Source organism: Tachypleus tridentatus, chromosome 11, assembly GCF_004210375.1.
Source record: "Tachypleus tridentatus isolate NWPU-2018 chromosome 11, ASM421037v1, whole genome shotgun sequence".
Classification (NCBI taxonomy): Eukaryota; Metazoa; Arthropoda; class Merostomata; order Xiphosura; family Limulidae; genus Tachypleus; species Tachypleus tridentatus.
In genome coordinates, this window is record NC_134835.1 from 77,530,370 (window position 1) to 77,540,229 (window position 9,860).

The window sequence follows — 9,860 nt, forward strand, 5'->3', positions numbered from 1 at the left end:
AAAGATAATGTTAAACATTCAGGTACAGATAATTGGTACAGATAATGTTAAACATTCAGAAGGTGTAGCAGCTACTACCAAGAAAGTAAGAGTTGGTACAGATAATGTTAAACATTCAGAAGGTGTAACAGCTACTACCAAGTGTAAGTTGGTACAGATAATACATTCAGAAGGTGTAACAGCTACTACCAAGTAAGTAAGAGTTGGTACAGATAATGTTAAACATTCAGAAGGTGTAACAGCTACTACCAAGTAAGTAAGAGTTGGTACAGATAATGTTAAACATTCAGAAGGTAAAACAGCTACTACCAAGTAAGTATTGCAACTTTTTGTTCTTGTTTTTTAGTTGCTATTACTTTTTTAAAAGCTTAACATCAATCTCAAAGTTTACGACTCAAGGATACACTTCATTTGGCTGGCTCAAGGTTTATTAACTGTCAGTGTTGTTTGAATAGCTCCGGTTACTGGATAAAAACCGTTTAGTGGACGAGATTATAAGGACTTGCGCTTAATAAATCAGTCAATATCGTCTTACTGATTAGACCAAATACGTGTGAGAAGCTTTTAAATTTTTATGTTGTAGCGAAAATGGGTTAATCTTGTGAAGAATAAATACAGATCTAAATATTCGAAACAAACTTATCTTGTTTGAAGATGCAGTTTTAAACAAGTTGCAGTCAGATTCTAAAAGTTTCAAATGTGTCCTCTGTTGGATATAGAAGACAGTTCAGTTTAAGAGTTATTATTTATTTTATTTAGTGACTTGATATTAAATTATTATTTAGTTATATAACAAAAATTTTAAAAGATATTATTTTAAAAGATATAGTTATGACAAATTTCGTTACATACACTGTATCTACACTGCTGGCCAAAATCTTAAGGCCAATTAACATAAAGAAAAAATATGCATTTTGCGTTGTTAGACTCAACCACTTATTTGAATAGAGCTTCGAAAGATGAAAATAAAAAACCTTTTTAGCATTTAATAGGAAAAATGTGAACACTATGAAATTAGCCTAAATACTAGCTAGTCAAACGTTTAAGACCACACTGAAACGAAGCGTTAATCGGTAAACACGTAACGAAATTTAGTCATTTGTGTTCAAGCATTAGCGTTGCCAATATCTCCCACTGACATCTCCTGTGTTACATTGGATAAAAACAAGACAAAAACATTATATTTGACAGAATTTGAATGTGGCAAAATTGTCGAGCTGCTAAAGCAAGGTCCCTCTCAACATGCCATCGCTGGTGAGATTGGGCGTAGTAAAACTGCTGTTGCAAACTTCTTTAAAGATCCTGAGGGATACGGAACGAGAATTTCAAGTGGTCAGCAATTTTGCCAGAGTTGGGCAGGAGAATTCGACGGGTTGTCCGGCAAGACACCAGCCGATCGTCGGACCGGATTAAGGTCTTTACGGACGCAGGATAAAGCTACAGAACAATAAGACGGCATCTACGAAAGAAAGGCTTTGAAAACCGTAAACGTCTTCAAAGACCACGCCTCCTTCCACACCACGAAACAGCTCGGTTAAACTTTGCTGAAAAGCATCTAACATGGGACGTAGAAAAATGGACGAAGGTTTTGTTCTCTGATGAGAAAAACTTTAATCTGATTGGTCCAAATGGCTTCCAACGTTACTGGCACGATAAGGTCATCCCACCGGAGACATTTTCTACACAAAACAGTGGATCAGGTTCCATCATGATCTGGGGTGGTTTCTCCTTCAACGGAACAATGGAGCTTCAGGTTATACAGGGGCGTCAAACAGCAGCTGGCTACATTGGCATGTTGGAGAGAGCATCTTTATTGACTGAAAGCCCTTGCTTGTGTGGAAATGACTGGATCTTTCAGCAGGACAAAGCTGCAATCCACAAAGTACTTTTTCATGGCGAATGACGTGATTCTTTTGGACCATCCAGCGTGTTCGCCCGAACTGAACCCCATTGAAAATGTTTGGGGGTGGATGGCAAGGGAATTCTATAGAAATGGACGTCAATTCTAAACAGTGCATGATCTTCGTGAAACCATCTTCACCACTTGGAATAACATTCCAGCCGGCCTTCTGCAAACGCTTATATTGACCATGCCAAAGCAAATGTTTGGAGTTTTTCGCAATGACGACCGTGCAACTCACTACTGAGACCTCTTGTTGGGCATTTCCTACACTGTTTAGGACTTATTTTTGGTATGGCCTTAAACTTTTGACCAGCTAGTATTTAGGCTAATTTCATAGTGTTCACATTTTCCATATTAAATGCTAAAAAAAAATTATCTTTATTTTCCTTTTCTTATTTTCATCTTTCGAAGCTCTACTCAAATAAATGGTTGAGTCTAACAACGCAAAATGCATATTTTTTTCTTTGTGTTCATTGGCCTTAAGATTTTGGCCAGCAGTGTAGTTTAATTGCTATACTAGGCTTTTGTTATATTGTTTACGTTAACTTACACGAAGCTTCTACGTTTATCTTGTTATGTGTAATATTGTTGTTACTAGTTGGCTACATATTTCTAGATTTTTTTTTCGCATGTTATAAATACATGCAGATACAACAAATAAGTGAAGTTAATGCGGGTGAAAATAAGGGTGAAGTTAAAATGCGTGATTGTCAGTTTAGCAGTAATAAGCGATTACTAAAATGAGTCTCACAACTTGTATTTTAATAACAGAGACAGAGAAGAATAAGTTGTTTTGTCAAAGGAAGGTTTTAATTAATTGAACCTGCCTGCGTGGATGTTAGTGAAAAAGAAACAATTATTTAAAGCTCCCAGTACAACTGCCATAAACAATAGTGTTGCGAATTTTTCGACATACGCTTGACTTGCTTTGAATATATGATTTTAAAAGAAGTGGATTGTATACTGTCCGATTATTGTTGAAATTTATCGCCAACAAGTCACAGGCATCTACTGTAAATAATCCTGCTTATCCCGCCCCTATAAAAACCTGAAACTCTACCAACCAGTGGTTCAGTAGTAAACTAGAAAGCATATAACGTTAATATTGATGGCTCTATCCCTGAACGAGTGACAGTGCATATAGTCAAATGTGCAACTCTTTAACTTGTATAAAAACGAAGAAGCTACATACGTACCTCTAGAAATCACACAGGTTTCACGGATCATTGACAAATTTAACCGATCGTTACAAAACTTAATTGCATTGTAAAATAGTGTTTTAACTTGTTAAGCTCTCCAATTAAGTCTTAAAACGACTTAATATTTCAAAAAGTATAGAAAAAGAAACATTACTGCTGATATTCAGTTGATAACAAAAACAATAGCGTAACCACATGAAATTTCAATACTTAAAGTTTCATTTGTAGAGAAAAATATTTTTTCTTATTTTCTGCATATTTGAATACTTACGGTCAAAGAAAAAAACTGCAGTTTTCCCTCCGAAAATCAACAAAATAAGTTCATAGATTTCACAAAATGACTGTGAAAATGACTTGAGAGTTATCATACCTTTGTATAACACAATAATGTTTGTATAAGCTAGATCTTTACAATAGAAACTTGGAGTATGTCTTTCAATTAAAACCTGATTTAACAGGAAGATACTTTAGTACTAAAAAAAAGAAATCCATTAATGAATGTTCTGTAAAAAACATAATATTTACAATAACCTAAAAATATTTAACTTATCCGCTGACACAAAGGTAAAATATTAAATATTTTATTACACTAATAACTACTAGATGGGGTAGAACTGGAACGCATAAAAAATAACTCTCAAACCTGAACATCGAAAGAAAATTCCCATTTTATGAAACAATTTTCCTAATAAATTAATAACAGATTATTTTCTCATCATTCCTTCATCTTGATAAATGTATTTGCTTCAGAATACTGCATATCTCAAAGTAAAAAGAAATTTATGTAAGAAAATATAAACTTAATAGTCAATGTCATGTTACATAGGTGGATAGAGCGCCCGACTCGTAATCTGAGGGCCTCGGGTTCGAATGTTCATCACATAAAACATGGTCACCTTTTCATCTGTGTGAGCGTTATAATGTTCAATCAATCCCACTACTTGATGGTAATAGAGTAGCCCTAGAGTTGACGGTGGGTGGTGATGACTAGTTATCTTTCTTACCCTACTAAATATGGATGGCTAGCGCAGATAGTCCTCATGTAGCTTTGCGCGATATTAAAAAAACAACAAAATAGCATGCTTCATAAGCATAACAATTTCACAAAATTTCCATTATGATTTATGCTGCTTTTTAGCAACAAAAATAATTATATTTATAGACCAATGCTAATCTATTGTGGATCAGTTTGTTCTTTCATTTCACTGATATATGATAAATACTTTGTATTAAGAATTGTTTTGAGGTGTATCCAGTAAGAGGTGGTGATACAAGCCGACTTCTAGCAACCCACAGGAGTTGGTTTCTGACTTATCTCCACCCTTGATAACCGAGAATTGACTAGTTTACCATGACAACCCACTAGTATGGGAGTTCAATTATTACGTGTACTTTCTCCTTTGACAACCGAACATTGCTAGGCTTACCACTCCTGAAGGCTGCATTACTGATTTTCCACTCTTGCCCCAGTGCATGACACTAATTGAAAGTTCGTGGGAAATCTATGACCGGCATGTAATTAACGGCACGATTACTTTGATGTTCAATACTTTGCAGAGCCTGACCTTTGCTTTCGTCACAACCCCATGGACATGTTCCAGCTACTCACTAACACAATTGCATTATCATATTCGCGTTCAGTAACAGTTTTCAAGAGCTAACGTTATAGTGGTTCGTGTTCTGTAATTTGTATGTTTAACAGTTTTTGTATTTCTTAGCTTAAACTAATTAAATAGGCTCACATCACGTGTAGATTAGCACGATCCAGGAAATAAGATTTCAGCTCCTTTATTTCCTTTACATTCGACACGGGACAGCTTTAACAAAATTCAGACAATTTTCTAGGCTTCTCTAAGTTATCATCATGCATGGTATATTCGTTTTATTTGTACCACGACGTGTATTGTGTGACGCTGCACAGAACATAGTATGGATATTGTGGAAATAATTCTTTGTCGAAGAGTTAGAGCATTGTCAAAAAACAAACAAATACGAAACTCTTTATCACCCGACGTGATTTTCACATTAACTACCAAACTAGTCTGTAGCTAGTTTGTTTGAAATTAAGCACAAAAGTATTCAATGAGCTATCTGTGCTCTGTCCACAACGGGTATCGAAACCTGGTTTCTAACGTTGTAAGTCCATAGACATATCACTTTGCCACTAGGGTGCGAATAGCACATTAATCCATGATAAAAAGCAACTTCTTTTCATAGTTAATTGGATAATTTGTCACTAACGACATTAATAATATATATGTAAAGGCTGAGTTTATTCCAGGCTAAGTAACAATAATATGGTTAAAAGAGATCTTAGGCGAAATATTTTGTTAATATTTTCATTCACGTTCGACAACTTGTACTAATGTATTAGTATTGTAATTCTGTGTTTTAATCTTTCAACAGAACTTGCAGCCGCTGAAAGAACACATGCTATGCATCATATATTAATCTTTCAAAAAGAAACGATCAAATAACCTCAACCGTGTCCCTCTGGTTTGTGAATAATTGTACGAAAAAGAAACAGAGCTTTATGAAGTGAACTTAATGTGGAACAGTCTATTCATGAAAATATTAGTGGACAATCCTCAGCACTACACTGATTAACCAGTCTGATCGGTTGTGTATAAACTTCTAGGGTATTTATTCTGAGTTTTTTTGTTAATGTCACATGTAAATTATTTAATTTATCCTAACACATTAAACCTTTCTTTCATTATAACCATGGGAGCAAACTTGATGTAACATTTTATTGTAACTAAGAGTACATTTCATCCATCTTAATGATTTAGTATGCCATCTATTGTCAGTAAGGGCAAATTCGGTTTATTTTAATAAATGTTATGTGTCATCCGTTGTAACCAAGGGTAAAAATTAAGTTATTCTCACACATTTGATGCGTCATCCATGTTATCAATGATAAATTCAATCTGTCCTAATACACAAGTTGTATTATCTATTGTAAGCAGTAGTAAATCTGATCTATTGTAACACTCTAGATCTATAATTCATTCCAATGTTGAATAAATTTAGTATAACCTAGCTCAGCAAGCTTATCATTCATTCTAATGAGGATAAGTTTCATTTATCCTAACACGCTATCAAGAACAGGATAAAATTTTGTTGAAACAAATAAAAACAGCTTTGTTAATGAGGCTCATGTCAGTTTCATGGTGATTTTATAAATAATTTGAACATGAAAATGTTGAAGTAAATCGACTGAAATGGATTACATTTTGCAACTTGAGTGTAGAAGTGGTAAGCAGTTAATCTTGAAGAAGTTAATACGTGCAATGTTGATGTAAAAATTGTTAGTGTAAATAGTGATGAGGCTAAAATCTATTGAAGAGGAATTACTTACTGAAGACATTTTGAAGATAGAAACACACATAGTTACAGTCTTTAAAAACGAATGGATATGCAGTTACAAAATATTGACGAATAAAAGTTCCTTTTGATAAGATATAATTTTGGATATAATATTATGGTTCTATACTTAAAGTCTCGTTAGTGGTGTGGTGCTAATTTTATAGTACCAGAAATATCAGGTCATCCCGTAAGTAATGTCAGATTCTAGGTTCAGGAAAAGAGAAAGGATTTCAAACGCTTTTAATGTTATTTAATCAATAATGTATGTTCCATTATTATCAATTACTTCCTGCCAACAATTCACAAGCTTCTGAATGCCACTTCTATAAAATTCTTGGAATTTGGAGGAGAATAATGTACAGAGGGTAGTTTGACATCTTCATGTGTTCCAAGCTCTTTTTCATCAAGATAGTTCTGCAAACTTCGGAATAAATTATAATCAGATGAAACAAGGATGTGGAAGTTTTTCCCAGTCCAGCTCTTCAATCTTTGCAGATGTGATCCTTGCTGGAAGGAGTGGTGCATTATCCTGGTGTAACACAACACCTTCATGATTGATCAAAGCAGTCCTCTTTTCTTTCATCGCAACATTCAAACGCTCTAACTGTTGACAATAAAAGTCTGATGTAATCGTACATTGAGTGGCAGCAACTCAAAGTGGATTACACCAACAATATCCCGCGAAACGCTTAACAAGACTAAGGTGGAGGTCCATTTTGGGCTGTGCTTTAGCCAGTTTCCTGCACTGAGCCATTGTCTGCGGCGCTTAACATTTTTATAATGTATCCATTTTTCAACTCCAATCACTAACCTGTCCAAAAAGGTGAGTAACGATCATGAGAGTGCAAAGAAATGCAAATGTCCGTTCTTGCTCTGAGGTTGGCTTCTGCTAGATCATGGGAAACCCATTTTCTAAGTGTTGACACCCTTCCAGGCTGTTACAGATGACAGTGAACTGTTGAATGGGTTGAATTCAGCTTCTGTGCTAGTTCTTCAACTGTTATAGCACAATCTTCATCGAGTGCAGCCAGCAGCAAGACATTTTTAAACTCAAGAGGACAACCTGAACATGGCACATCACTTACGCTGTAGTCACCTGATCTGAACTTCTAAAACCACCTTCGACGTTTTCTTTCATTGAGAGATTCCGCACCATTGCACGATTGCCTTTTTAAACTCATAAAGCATTCTATGCCTAATGTGGTCCTCAGACACATCCATCTTCTTAAGGGTTTATTTGATTAATGATCTGACAAAGTTGGATTAGTTTTGATACACGTCCTACTACATATTTTAGTCATTAAAACCTTCTACAAAGACAGAAAAGATGATGCACATCCTGTATTAAATTTTCGGACATGACTTATGAAATATCAAAATTATATACCGCTGAGCTCACATAGCTATTATGTAGGTTTGCACAAGAAGTGTGACAAAAAACATACTTTACAGAACGGAACATTTAAGTTCATACATTTATAGGTACCAAACATGGCTTCGTGTGACTAATGCCTGCCTCGTAAAGATAACTAGTTTTCACGCATGCATTTTTACTTGCCTTTTAAATGTGACAGTGTAGGGTAAAACTGTTCTTTTGTTTGTTTGGTTTGAATTTCGCGCAAAGCTACACGAGAGCTATCTGCGCTAGCCGTCCCTAATTGAGCAGTGTAAGACTAGAGGGAAGGCAGCTAGTCATCACCGCCCACCGCCAACTCTTGAGCTACTCTTTTTCCAACGAATAGTGGGATTGACCGTCACATTATAACGCTCCCACGGCTGAAAGGACGAACATATTTGGTGTGACGGGGATTCAAATCCGTTAACCTCATATTACGAGTCGAGCGCCTTAACCACCTGGCCATGCCGGACCAACACTTGTTTGAAGCGAACATTTAAAATATCGTAACATTATTTATATGATTATCTTCATATAATATAAAAGCGCATGTTTATAATATTATTTCCTCTAATGGTGAACGTTTTGATACCAACATTTAGAGTACCAGAACCTTTATTTGTTTATTGTATATTTTCACTAATAAAAACGTAATTTGACGTGAAAATTGGGATTACAGAACACTTGTTTTAACAAAACAATTGTTTATTGTATCACTTACACTTCTTTATAGCAAGAATTACTCCTTTATATATATATATACATATATATCAACGTTTGGTTTTAATATTTTCTTTATTGGAAAGATACCTTTTACGGATTTTATATCTATATTTAAAGTGCCAAAATATCTATCTAGTGTCACTTTTAAAATTATTAAAAACTAAACGAAACAAATTTTATGACGCTCCTGTCCCATGAGGCGATTCTGCAATCTGTTGAATCATGAACATTAGCACTCATACACATCAGTTTCCTTAAGTATAGGGTAAGCACAGTGATACGAGAGTTATTTTCGAGGTAATAAATTATATGCATAATATACTCTAATCGTCACTTTTCCTTAAGTTGACATACACAATGTATAATTTATCATTTAGTTCCATTGTATGTGTATATTTCAGTGTTTCATTACAAAATGCTATGACGTTTCAACACACCGTTATGAGATCACCGGTTCGTTCCTGTTCATTCGTTTTGTCATATAACTTGTGAACCCATCTCGAAATTGATTAAAATTGCTGTTTGTCATAAGGTAATCAGTAGTTTCTGTTAATCAACCGTTAGTTGTGAAAAACAAAGGTCTCGTGTTCAGAGGCGTGAATTACCTTCCCTGGGAAATCGTGCCCTGACTAAGTTTTTATTGACGTATGATAGACGACTACCCTTCTGCCCGGTGATTTCATTTTCACTTACGCCATTTTACCATAGTAACTAGACAGCGAGCACGACAAGGATTCGCCTGCAGTAACTGAAATACCAGGATTCAGGTGCCAAAAGGATTTGCATCCCTGTAATTACATTGTGATTATTTGTTATCTGTTTTCATAATTAATTTCTTCAGGAGACAACATTGTAGGTTGTACGTGAGGGTCGGTACTGTCTCAAAAGAGCTTCGTGACTTACGGAACGGAAAAGAAAGCATTCTTAAATATATTAACCATTTGTCGTGCTAAGTAGGTTATTCCTGTGAACAATGTGCATTATAAACAACCATAACTTCACTACCGACTAGTAATTTTGATAATGTGTTATTTTTCTCTTACAAACTGGTAAATAGTAACTTTGTTTCAAAATTATTCTTTCATTTTAAACATTAATTTTCAACACAGATTCATTTACAAGAAATCTGGCGCTATTAGTAACATGTATGTGGTGTTTCACGTACGACATATGAATTCAAGGTTTCAACACCAATGATGCTAATTTTTCTGTATGAAAATGTATATATTTATTGACAATGTACACCAGTGTACAAAATTAAGTGTGATGC